This window comes from Oryx dammah, unplaced genomic scaffold, assembly GCF_014754425.2.
Source record: "Oryx dammah isolate SB20612 unplaced genomic scaffold, SCBI_Odam_1.1 HiC_scaffold_23, whole genome shotgun sequence".
Taxonomy (NCBI): domain Eukaryota; kingdom Metazoa; phylum Chordata; class Mammalia; order Artiodactyla; family Bovidae; genus Oryx; species Oryx dammah.
Window position 1 is genome coordinate 24476736 of NW_024070207.1, and position 12698 is coordinate 24489433.

At 41.5% G+C, this 12698-nt stretch overlaps 1 long non-coding RNA gene across 1 annotated transcript in view; it reads left to right on the forward strand.

Moving 5' to 3' along the window:
• Positions 1–12698, forward strand: part of LOC120881443 — a 29791-nt gene that overhangs the window by 16339 nt on the left and 754 nt on the right. The window lies entirely within an intron of this gene.

The following is a 12698-nucleotide window of genomic DNA, read 5'->3' on the forward strand; positions in this document are numbered from 1 at the left end:
AGAACACTGGAGTGGGTTGCCATTTCTTTCTCCAATGCATGAAAGTGAAAAGTGACAGTGAAGTCGCTCAGTCGTGCCCAACTCTTAGCAACCTCATGGACTGCAGCCTACCAGGCTCCTCCGTCCATGGAATTTTCCAGGCAAGAGTACTGGAGTGGGGTGCCATTGCCTTCTCCACCTCTCCCCATGTCTGTAAGTCTATTCTCTATGTCTGTTTCTCCATGCTGCCCTGCAAACAAATTCTTCAGTACCATTTTTCTAGATTCTGTATATGTGTGTTAGAATACAATATTTATCTTTCTCTTTCTGACTCACTTCACTCTGTATAATAGGTCTAGCTTCATCCACCTCACTAGAACTGACTCAAATGCATTGCTTTCTATTTCTGAGTAATATTCCATTGTGTATATATACCACAACTTCTTTATCCATTCATCTGTTGATGGACAGTTAGGTTGCTTCCATGTTCTAGCTATTGTAAATAGTACTGCAATGAACAGTGAGATACATGTGTCTTTTTCAATTTTGGTTTCCTCAGGGTATATGCCTAGGAGTGGGATTGCTGGGTCATATGGTGGTTTTATTCCTAGTTTTTTAAGGAATCTCCATACTGTCTTCCATAGTGGCTGTGTCAGTTTACATTTCCACCAACAGTGCAAGAGGGGGCCCTTTCCTCCACACCGTCTCTAGCATTTATTTTTGTAGACTTTTTGATGATGGCCATTCTGACTGGTGTGAGGTGATATCTCATTGTAGTTTTGATTTGCATTTCACTAATCAGTGATGTAAAGCATCTTTTCATGTGTTTGTTAGACATCTGTATGTCTTCTTTGGAGAAATGTCTGTTTAGGTCTTTTTCCCACTTTTTGATTGGGTTGTTTGTTTTTCTGGTATTGAATTGTACAAGCTGCTTGTATATTTTGGAAATTAATCCTTTGTCAGTTGTTTCATTAGCTATTATTTTCTCCCATTCTGAGGGTTGTCTTTTCACCTTGCTTATAGTTTCCTTTGCTGTGCAAAAGCTTTTAAATTTAATCAGGTCCCACTTGTTTACTTTTGTTTTTATTTCCATTACTCTAGGAGGTGGGTCATAGAGGATCTTGCTTTGATTTATGTCATTGAGTATTCTGCCTATTTTCCTCTAAGGGTTTTATAGTTTCTGGTCTTACATTTAGGTCTTTAATCCATTTTGAGTTTATCTTTGTGTATGGTGTTAGGAAGTGTTCTGATTTCATTCTTTTACATGTAGCTGTCCAGTTTTCCCAGGACCATTTATTGAAGAGGCTGTCTTTGCCCCATTGTATATTCTTGCCTCCTTTGTAAAAAATAAGGTACCCATAGGTGCATGGGTTTATTTCTGGGCTTTCTATCTTGTTCCATTGGTCTATATTTCTGTTTTTGTGCCAGTACCATACTGAGAATTATCTGACAAAGATTTTAATGCAGCACCACAAAAATGCTTCAATAAGCAATTGCCATGTCTCTTCCAAAAAATGAAGGAAAAAAAGAGGAAGTCAGAGCAAAGAAACAACAAGTTATAAAAAAGAAACAGCAATTATAAAACTGAAGGATACAATAGCAGAAATTAAAAACTTGCTGGTTAGGCTCAATAGTGTAGTGGAGATGACAGAGGATAGAATCAGTGAACTTGAGGATACACCAATAGAATTTACTCAGTCTGAGCAACACAGAAAAAAATAGACTGGAAAAAAAAAAATAGAGCCTCTGAAACCTGTGGGAAATTACAAAAGATCCATATCAGAGTCCCAGAAGCATACCAAAATCAAAGACAGTGCAGAAAAGGGAGAAAGCTATAGTCAAATATCTCATGAACTTAGAAAAATGTTCAACAAAACATTAGCAAAATGAAACCAACAATGTATAAAAGAATTATACACCACGACCAAGTGAGATTTATTAAGGTATGCAAATCTGGTTCAATATTTTTAAAATCAACATATAAAAACTTGAAAAAAAACAGTCAACATAGGCTACCATAGATATCTGACTCTTTGCAACCCCATGAACTGTAGCCCACCAGGCTCCTCTTTCATGGTATTCTCCAGGCAAGAATACTGGAGTGGGTTGCCCTTCCCTTCTCCAGGGCATCTTCCTGAACCAGGGATTGAACCCAGGTCTCCTGCATTGCAGGAGGATTCTTTACCTCCTGAGCCACCAGGGAAGCCCCATCCATATGCCCATATCAATTAGCAAAGAAAAACACATTTGATAAAATTCAACACTTATTCATGATAAAAACCCTCAGTATACTAGGAGTAGAGGGCAACTTCCTTAACTTCATAAAGAACATCTAAACATAACAGCTAACATTATACTTAATGGTAAAAGACTGAATGCTTTCCCTCTTAAGATTGGAACGAGGGAAGCATGTCTGTTCTTATCATTTCTAGTCAACATTGTGCTGGAAGTTCTGGGAAGTATAACAAGATAAGAAAAAGAAATTTTAAAAATACAGATTAGAAATAATCAAGGAAAATTGTCTCACAGAAAATTTGACCATCTGCACAACAAATCACAAGAAATCTTAAAAAAAAAACCTAGAACTAATAATTGAACTCAGCAAGGCCATATGATATAAAATTAACACAAAAATCAATTGCATTTCTATATAATAACTGGAAATATAAAATAACACCATTTACAATTGCTCCAAAGAAAATGAGATATCAGTATTTAGGCATAAACTTAACAAAGCTGGTACAGGATTTGTATGCTGAAAATTACAAAACACTAATGAAAGAACTTGAGATTGACTGTTCATGGACTGGAAGATTCAACATACTAAAGATGTCGGTTCTCCCCAAATTGATTTATAGGTTAATGAAATCTCTATCAGAACCCCAGCAAGGATTTTTGTAGATAGAGATAGGCTTATTATAAAATTTATATGGAAGAAATTCCTTGATTGCCTAGTGGTTAGGATTCCGTGCTTTTACTGCTGTGATTTGGATTCAATACCTGACCAGGGTACTGAGATCCCACAAGCCACTTTGTGCAAACCGCCCCCCAAATTATATGAAATAGCAAAGGACCTAGAATAGCTAAAAATGATTTTTATAAAGAGCAAACTTTTATAAAGAATAAACCAATGTAAAGGTTTACTATATAGCTACAGTAATTAAGCCAGTATGATAAAAGTGGAAGGTAAACACACAGGTAAATGGAACAGAATAGAGAACCCAGAAACACACCCACACACATTTGTTCAATTGATTTTTGAAAGTTGTAAAATCAGTTCAGTGGAGGAAGGATAGCCTTTTAAACAAATAGTGCAGGAGCAATTGACATCCATGGGAAAAATAAGTGAATTTTGACCTAAACATCACACTGTATATAAAGATTAATTCAATATGGATCACAGACTTAAAGTGTAAAACTATAAAACTTGTAGAACAAAAGCCACAGGAGAAAATCTTCATGATCTAGGTCTCAACAAAGTGTTCTTAGACTCAATACCACAAGCATGATCCATAAAAGGAAAAACTATTAATTGTATTTCATCAAAATAACAAAGTTTTGTTCTATGAAAGATCCTATTGATATGAGCTACAAACTAGAGAAATTATTTGCAAAGTACTATCTGAAAATGATTTTTTAAATTTATTTATTTATTTTTTGGAAGCTAATTACAATATTGTATTGGTTTTGCCATACATTGACATGAATCTGCCACAGGTGCACATGTGTTCCCCATCCTGAACCCCTCTCCCACCTCCCTCCCCATCCCATCCCTCTGGGTCATCCCAGTGCACCAGCCCTGAGCACCCTGTATCATGTATCAAACCTGGACTGGCGATCCGTTTCACATATGATAATATACATGTTTCAATGCCATTCTCCCAAACCATCCCACCCTCACCCTCTCCCACAGAGTCCAAAAGACTGTTCTATTCATCTGTGAAAGGATTTTTATCCAGAATATATAAAGAACTCTCAAAAATCAAACAATCCTGTTAGAAAATGGGCAGAAGATATAAACAAACTTTTCACTAAAGAGGATATACAGATGACACATAACACATGAAAAGATATTCAACATCATTAGTCACTTTAACCTCTGAGCCACCAGGGAAGTCCTCATTAGTCATCAGGAAAGTGTAAATCACAACCATAGTGAGATATTACTACACACCTATCAGTTCAGTTCAGTTACTCAGTCGTGTCCGACTCTTTGCGATCCCATGGACTGCAGCACGCCAGGCTTCCCTGTCCATCACCAATTCCCAAAGCTTGCTCAAACTCATGCCCATTGGGTCGGTGATGCCATCCAGCCATCTCATCCTCTGTCATCCCCTTGTCCTCCTGCCTTCAATCTTTCCCAGCATCAGGGTCTTTTCAAAAGAGTCAGTTCTTCGCATCAGGTGGCCAAAGTATTGGAGCTTCAGCTTCAGCATCATTCCTTTCAATGATTATTCTGGACTGATTTCCTTTATAACTGACTGGTTTGATCTCTTTGCAGTCCAAAGGACTCTCAAGAGTCTTCTCCAACACCACAGTTCAAAAGCATCAATTCTTTGGTGCTCAGCCTTTTTTATGGTCCAACTCTCACATCAGTACATGACTACTGGAAAAACCATAGCTTTGACTAGACGGACACACCTATCAGAACAGCTAAAATAAAAAATATTGACACCAAATGCTGGAGAGGATGCAGAGAAACTGGATCATTCATACGTGTATTCAACATATTAATGTTTAAATAAACTGTAGGACATACGTGCCATGGAATACTACTCAGCGATAAAAAGAAATAGGGTATCCGTTCATGTAATAACTTGAATGAATCTCCCAGGAATCCTCCTCAGTGAGAAAAATACGTCTTAAAAAGTTACATACATAAAAAGTTGTTTATATAATACTAATGAAATGACAAAATGTATAGTGATGGAGGACAGTTAGTGGGTGCCACAGGGGTTAGAAAATGGAGCAGATGGAAGGTAAGTATGAATGCATAGGGAGCAGCTGGAAGGATCCTTATGATCATACAGTTCTGATCTTATTGGTGGATTCATGAACCTACACATGTGATAGAATTGCAAACAACTCAATCCACAGACATATACAAACAAATGATTACAGGTAAAGCTGGGGATATCTAGGCAAGATCAATGGTTCATGAGCAGTATTGGTGCCATGGTTGTGGTATTGTACTACAGTTTTATAAAATGTTCCCACTTTGGGAAACTGGGTAAAGTATACATGGTATATCACTGCATTATTTCTTACAATTGCATGTGACTCTACAATGATCTCAAAATACAAAGTTCAATTTTTTTAAAAAAGAAAAACAATTGGGGCCTTGAATATTTTCCCAGAAGCTGAACTATGGAATCTGGCTCATTTGTGGGCATGAAACTGGTTGACCATCTGACTACAAAGTAGATAGTTATAAAGAACAGTGACTCCCCCAACTTGGGGATGCAGCCCCTTTGGGAGCCTGTAATAATCCAAAGAGGTATTGTTCACCTTCTGGAAATTCTCAATAACCAAATTTAATTGAAAATCACTTTCATGAAATAACAAACATTTGCTATATAAATCGTCACCTCAGAGAACCACACTAGAAAATCAAAATAGGGTATCTCTAACCTCTCCACACCTTGGCCCTTCCAAAACAGGAATCACCAGCCTGATCGTTCTTCATACAGTCAATGTCTGAGATCTGAATGGGCCTGTTAAGTCTGTATGGTGAACAGCTGTCACCCCTAACCCTGGGCAACCAGAAGGCTCAGACCATTGAGAAACACTGAGGGGGAATGAGAGGCTGTGGACGATTGGCTGCAAACCCCATTCCATTGTTCGGCCAAGGGCTCCAAAAGGATGCACCACCTTTAGATTCAACATCTTCCTTAAGAGGAGCTTAGAGGGTTTTTATGATCTTTTCCTAAAAGCTCTTTTCCTGCTTGTTCTTCAGACCTGGAACATCTTGAACTTATCACTTGCTTTGATCAAAGAGAAACTTGATTTCACAGACGACTAAACAAACAATGGGGAAAGCACATTTCCCCTTAATATTAGTTTTTTTCCTTTAGTGACTCAAATTTAATCTTGTCAAAGTTGGCTTTAAAAAAAATGTCCTCACAAATTTTTTGTCTGCAAAAGAGGTCATTTGGAAGTATGCTTTGGTTTTATGATTTAATATCTAAATTACTATATTGGCCAGGTTAAAAACCTTGACCTTCCTTAAGGTTTTAGGTTCTGAGGCAAGAATACTGGAGTGGGTAACCATTCACTTCTCCAGGGGATCTTCCTGACCCAGGGGTTGAACCTGGGTCTCCTGCATTGCAGGCAGATTCTTTACTATCTGAGCCCCCAGGGAAACCCTATATCAGGATTCCCCCCAAACTCCCTCATGCTGCCCCTTTGTAGTTACACCCCCCCAACCCTGGTGACCACTGGTGTGTTTTTCATCACTGTAGTTTTCTCTCTTTGAGAAAGTCATAGAAATGGAATCATACAGTAGAGAACTTTAAAACTGGCTTCTCTCAGCATCATGTCTTCAGGATTCATCACATTGGTGTATCTATCAGTAGTTCATTTAAGATCCTTTTTTACTTAAGAATTACTCCCCAATTTCATTAATTAGTTTTCTAAGCAGGCTTTGTAATAGTGTAGCAACAGTATAATCTGTGTGCAATGAAATCACCTTTGGTAAAATGACTGACAGTTACCAAGGTTTTTCTTATCCAATTCTTCATCTGTTTCTGCTGATAAAAAAAAAAAGCAGAGAGGCAAGAAGTAGATAATAATTTCTAAACAAGCATCATAGAGTTCTAAAACCAGCAAGCAGCACCCCTGACTGCCTGAACTGTTCTCAAAACACTTCTCTCACCACTTAAGAAACCTACCAGGACAGCAGTGGCCACTGGACTTCTAGACATATGCCTCCTGCCCAGGAGCCTTCCTGTTGATTCTCGAGCCAGCTTCACACAAAAGAATGAGTACAATTGTCTAGAAAGTAACATCCCCCCACCCACCCACCCACAGATCACACCCATACCTCCTGATCACACCCACATCCGCTGCAGTGAAATCATGGATTCTCAACCACTGGACTGCCAGGGAAGTCCCTAAGGTGACATTTTAAGAAATTCTTGAACTGCCCTCCTGAGGAACCCCAAATGTCTTTTACTAAAGATTTGTCATACCAGAAACTTCTACCATTAGAATCACCCATTTAGGGTAAGGAGTTCCAGAAGACCTCTCTTTAAAAAATGCAAACATGTCACATAGGAGGATATCCCATTATGAATTTGGGCCTCAAAGGGCTGAAACAAAACCTTCTGATCTGAGGCAGAGGCCAGATTTGGAGTGGAGCTCAGTGCTAAGGGCTGGGACCCCAGCTTAAATTAGAGGTGAGGTCAGATGACTCTGCAAGGCCAAGTGGCAGTGGTGTAACAAGCAGGGCTTTATGAGGCCTTCCCAGGAGAGCTCTTCCCCCATGTCCTCTGCTTTAGCTCCTCTCTGAAGTACCTAGATGATAGGATTTGACGCAAATTTCCTGAGTTGTTTTGCAGATGTGAAAGTTCAGTTCAGTTCAGTCGCTCAATCGTGTCCGGCTCTTTGCGACCCCATAAATCACAGCACGCCAGGCCTCCCTGTCCGTCACCAACTCCTGGAGTTTACTCAAACTCATGTCCATAGAGTCAGTGATGCCATCCAGCCATCTCATCCTCTGTTGTCCCCTTGTCCTCCTACCCCCAACCCCTCCCAGCATCAGGGTCTTTTCCAATGAGTCAACTCTTCGCATGAGATGGCCAAAGTACTGGAGTTTCAGCTTTAGCCTCAGTCCTTCCAATGAACACCCAGGACTGATCTCCTTTAGGATGGACTGGTTGGATCTCCTTGCAGTCCATGGAACTCTCAAGAGTCTTCTCCAGAACCACAGTTCAAAAGCATCAATTCTTTGGTGCTCAGCCTTCTTCACAGTCCAACTCTCACATCCATACATGACTACTGGAAAAACCATAGCCTTGACTAGACGGACCTTTGTTGGCGAAGTAATGTTTTTGCTTTTTAATATGCTTTCTAGATTGGTCATAACTTTCCTTCCAAGGAGTAAGCGTCTTTTAATTTCATGGCTGCAATCACCATCTGCAGTGATTTTGGAGCCCCCCAAAGTAAAGTCTGACCCTGTTTCCACTGTTTCCCCATCTATTCCCCATGAAGTGATGGGACCAGATGCCATGATCTTTGTTTTCTGAATGTTGAGCTTGAAGCCAACTTTTTCACTCTCTTTCACTTTCATCAAGAGGCTTTTGAGTTCCTCTTCCCTTTCTGCCATAAGGGTGGTGTCGTCTGCATCTCTGAGGTTATTGATATTTCTCCCGGCAATCTTGATTCCAGCTTGTGCTTCTTCCAGTCCAGCGTTTCTCATGATGTACTCTGCACAGAAGTGAAATAAGCAGGGTGACAGTATACAGTCTTGATGGACTCCTTTTCACGCAGATGTGAAAACCCCCCACCAAATTGAAAATGTTAACTACCTGATGACCAGGAGCACATAGCCCCAGGCCTCCCGGAACCTAAGGATGTAACCCCTGTGACACTACCCTCTTCCCTCACCATCAGAGAATCCTGTGTGAGTTGATCACGTAGCTATCAATCCCCTGCCCCACCTGACTTTTTAAAATGCTTTGCAGAAACCCTTCAGAGAGCTCGAGGCTTTTTAGGGCAGGAGCCACCTGCCTCCTGGCATGGCCCTGCAGTAAACCTTTCCCTGTTCCAGACTCCACCTTCTCAGTGTGTTTAACCTCTCTGTCAGGTGCACGAACTTGCATTAACAGCAGGAGACACTGGGACCCAGGGAAGTGGGCTGAAAAGGGGTGGGGGTAATGTGTCAAAGAGGCAGTGGGACATGCTGAGAACAAACATTGCCTGTATCCTCGGTACAGCCAGGCCATGGCCTGGTGGCCCCACTCTGGAGTCAGATTGCTACATGCTGTGTTTGCTTCTGTCTTATCTATCTACTAAGTCAACACGAAGTCAAAGCTCTGAAACCCAATTCAATAAGAGTGTTTATGAATCCAGGGTACTTAGCCAGTGTGAAGGAGGAAGCCACCTTCCAACTGCGGGAGGGCTTTCCTTTTTTATTCAGTTTCCTTTTCTTTTGTGTTTATAGTCTTTTCCCCTTCTCCCCAAAGGCGCGTCACTCTGAAAGTCCTGCTTGTATTAATAAAAGCAACTCGATGGCCAAGTATCAGAGACTCTAGGTGGAGGGTAAACCAAGTCATTTCCTGTGAGGGAGGGGAGTCAGCCTCGAGTGGTCAGACTTACCGTGAACTGAGGGCAGTAGGACGACCCTTACACACCCATTTAGGAAGCCAGGGCTCCCTTAGCCGAGGGTTAGCTGGGGCCTTGGTCTTCTTCACCACAGTTATTTTACAACCTCTTGCTCCACGCAGACACGTGCAACTAGTGAAGTAACTGTTGGCGTGTCTGCCAGTAACACAGCTCATTTCTGTTGATTAGTCGTAAACCAACAATCAGTAAATTGGTAGACTGCACTTGAGCTGACACATTTTCAGTCTAACGGTTCATAAAACAGAGGGCTGTTTATTTTATGTATATATAAGTGGCTCTTAGTGCATCAAAAGGATGTTTAAAACAACAAAGGAATAGTCAAAAGCGCAGTTTATCATCTTGGTAGCATTCAATGGCAGCCCTTGGTTAAATAAGCAAAGCAGCACACAGGCAGAGGGTGGAAGTGCTGGGGCAAGCGCAGGCTCCTTCCTAAGGGCTTCTGGCCATAGCACCGGGGTCTCTAGGCAGCTGTGCTGAGGGGCTGCCCAGGGAGCAGAACTGAGTTGCAAGATGGTTCAAACCTTTGCAAAGAAAGAATCACAGAGACAGTGCTTTCTGAGAAAGAGCAGAAATGAAGTAGACCTAGGAAGCTAGTTGGGCGTCCCTGGTGACTCAGTGGTAAAGAATCTGCCTGCCAATGCAGGAAGTGCAGCTTCGACCCCTGGGTCAGGAAGATCTCCTGGAGACCAAAATCGCAACCCACGCCAGCATTCTTGCCTGGGAAATCGCATGGACAGAGGAGCCTGGCGGGCTACAGTTCACGGGGTCTCAGAGTCAGACAAGACTTAGCGACTCAACAAAAGGAAGCTAGTTAAGTGTTTGAGACCCAAATGCCAATGGAAAAAGCTCTGTGTCTTTAGAGCTGATGCAATTGGAGCCTTTCATGTTGAGGCATGAACATTTACAGCTGGCCAGCAATCGCCCCTACATTTCTGTTCATCTGATTTTCAATTTCAGTTGTTCATTCTCTATTCACAGCCCCACTGTGGGACTGCGTACTAATTATCTCATGGTGGTGATACCATCTGCTGAAAAAGCTGGCAGCTGAGCCATTACCCTCTTCTTGCCTCTACCTGCCCTGGTACATGAAACAGAAGGCAGTGTACTGTCCCCTGTGCCCTACTCAGGGGACTGACTCAGCTTCACAGATTGAAGCAGAAACTGAGAACTTGACCCATGCTCCAGACTGGAGCCTTTGCCTATGATGTTTAGTACTGAAGTTGGGGGACTCAGCCTGTGTGTACATGTGGCCTGGGTGGTGGAGCAGGTGACACGGGCCTTACGGTGAAATATTTGGCTAAACTACCTTCCTGTGTGGGTCCACGCACCTGTGATTGATTCATGGGCCTGGGTCTGATCTAAATGAACAAGTGAATTTCTTGACCACCACTTTTACCTCTCTCCCTGGCCACCTGGACACAATTAAAAGCCATCTGGTCACAAGAGGGTTGAGGGTGTAGACAAGCCTGAATAATCCCATCCTTGACCCTGGGAAAAGAACGGAAAGGATCTGATGTCTACACAAATCAGTTGTACCATCTTTTTGTAGAAATGGCAGCATGATCTTTCTTTGTAATTCCACTCGCAGTATTTTTAAACTTCAGAATAGGAGTGAGGAACCCAGGCGTTGATACTGGTAAATTGTCGCAAGCAGGCAGCATGGAAGAAGGTGGACAGGGCATACGGTCCCTAGTCTAATCTCCCCTTGCCCATGAAGTTCTGAAAGTTTGGTGAGAATAATTGGTGAGTTAGAATAATAGTGAAGCATCTATTCTTTTATATATGTTAAAACATTCTTAACGCTGATGACAACTGTGAGGGATGTTACAGAGAGAAGAACATACGCACTGTCTCCTCAAAAGTTAGCAGGGACAGGGAATAAGTCTTGATTTTTGTTTTAGTTATTCTTTGTTTTTACTTATTTTTTATTTTATTTTATATTGGAGTAGAAAATCTTGATTTGACCAGAGAAAAAAGGTGGTTTGTTTTCCACTTTTGAGCCATTGATTTGATCTCCAGGGAACACAGCCTCACTGTTGCACAGCTGGGCACTGACATTAGTAGCAAGAAGCCAATCAAATTTTTTTCCTTTTGACTCTCCTTTTCTTTTACTGATTGTATTTTGTGATTGTTCAGGTTCCTTGGATTTTTTTCCCTGTTATCATTAGCTTGTAAAAGAATGTGGTCAGCTTCCCCTATTTGTATGAATGTAGCAGAATATTAATGCAGCTACAAGAAAAGCAGAGATAAGCCAGAAGTCAAAGAATCAGAGTGTTCCAGCCAGAGGAACCATAGAAACAACTGAGACCAGCCCTTCACTTGTTTATGTGTGGTGTTTTGTTTTGTTTTTGCTTTTTTTTTTTTTTTGCCACTCTTCCCTCATAGCTCAGTTGGTAAAGAAACTGCCTGCAGTGCAAGAGACCTGGGTTCAATCCCTGGGTTGGGAAGATCCCTTGGAGAAGGGAAAGGCTACCTACTCCAGTACTCTGGCCTGGAGAATTCCATGAACTTTATAGTCCATGGGGTTGCAAATAATCAGACATGATTGAGCAACTTGCTTTCACTTTCACTGTTCATTATGTGGGATCTCAGTTCCCCTACCAGGAATTGACCCCCTGCAGTGGTAGCTCAGAGTCTTAACCACTGGACCACCAGGGAAGTCCCAGCCCTTCACTTTCACGGTGGGAAAACAGAGAACCAGAGAGGGAAGGTGGGTCATAATTCCCACTTCTGTCCTCTTTCTGGAATGTGATATATGATTTTAGTGCTCCATACTTGCCTTTCTAATGATAATTTGTAAAAGTTATTATTAGGCACTCCTGGGGCACAAGGCCAATTAGGTTAAGGAGTGGTACAGAGCTGTATGATGGTAGGGAAACCTAGACTCAAACTAAACATTCACCCTGGACCATCAGATCTGGAGTTGACCCTCGTTTGTGTTGTGTTGGCATTCCCCTAGGTACTAGATACTGTTCTTGGCCTGCTTGTCTTCTGTTGGGTTGGCCAAAAGTTTCACTTGGGTTTTCTGTAAAATGTTACTGCAATTCTTAGGCTGTTCTACCTGTCTCAGTGAATAACTCATCCCTTCTCCAGTTCAACACCCACCTTGTCACCTGTCCATCTCTTTACAAATTTCTGCTCTTCCCTTATACCCTGCTGTACTTGCAACTGCAACAAAACCTCTGTTTTGTTTGAATAAAAACAAGCAAAAATCTTTTCAACCTATGTCTCTCTGCCCTCCAAGCCTTGCCAGCCAAACCTCTTGAAAGAATGGCTTGTATTTGATGTTCTAAGTCCTTCCTTTTCATTAACCCCAGTGCCAAATTCAACGGGTACCTTTTAAGTCTTTATTTTACAGGATCTTGCTCTGCAGC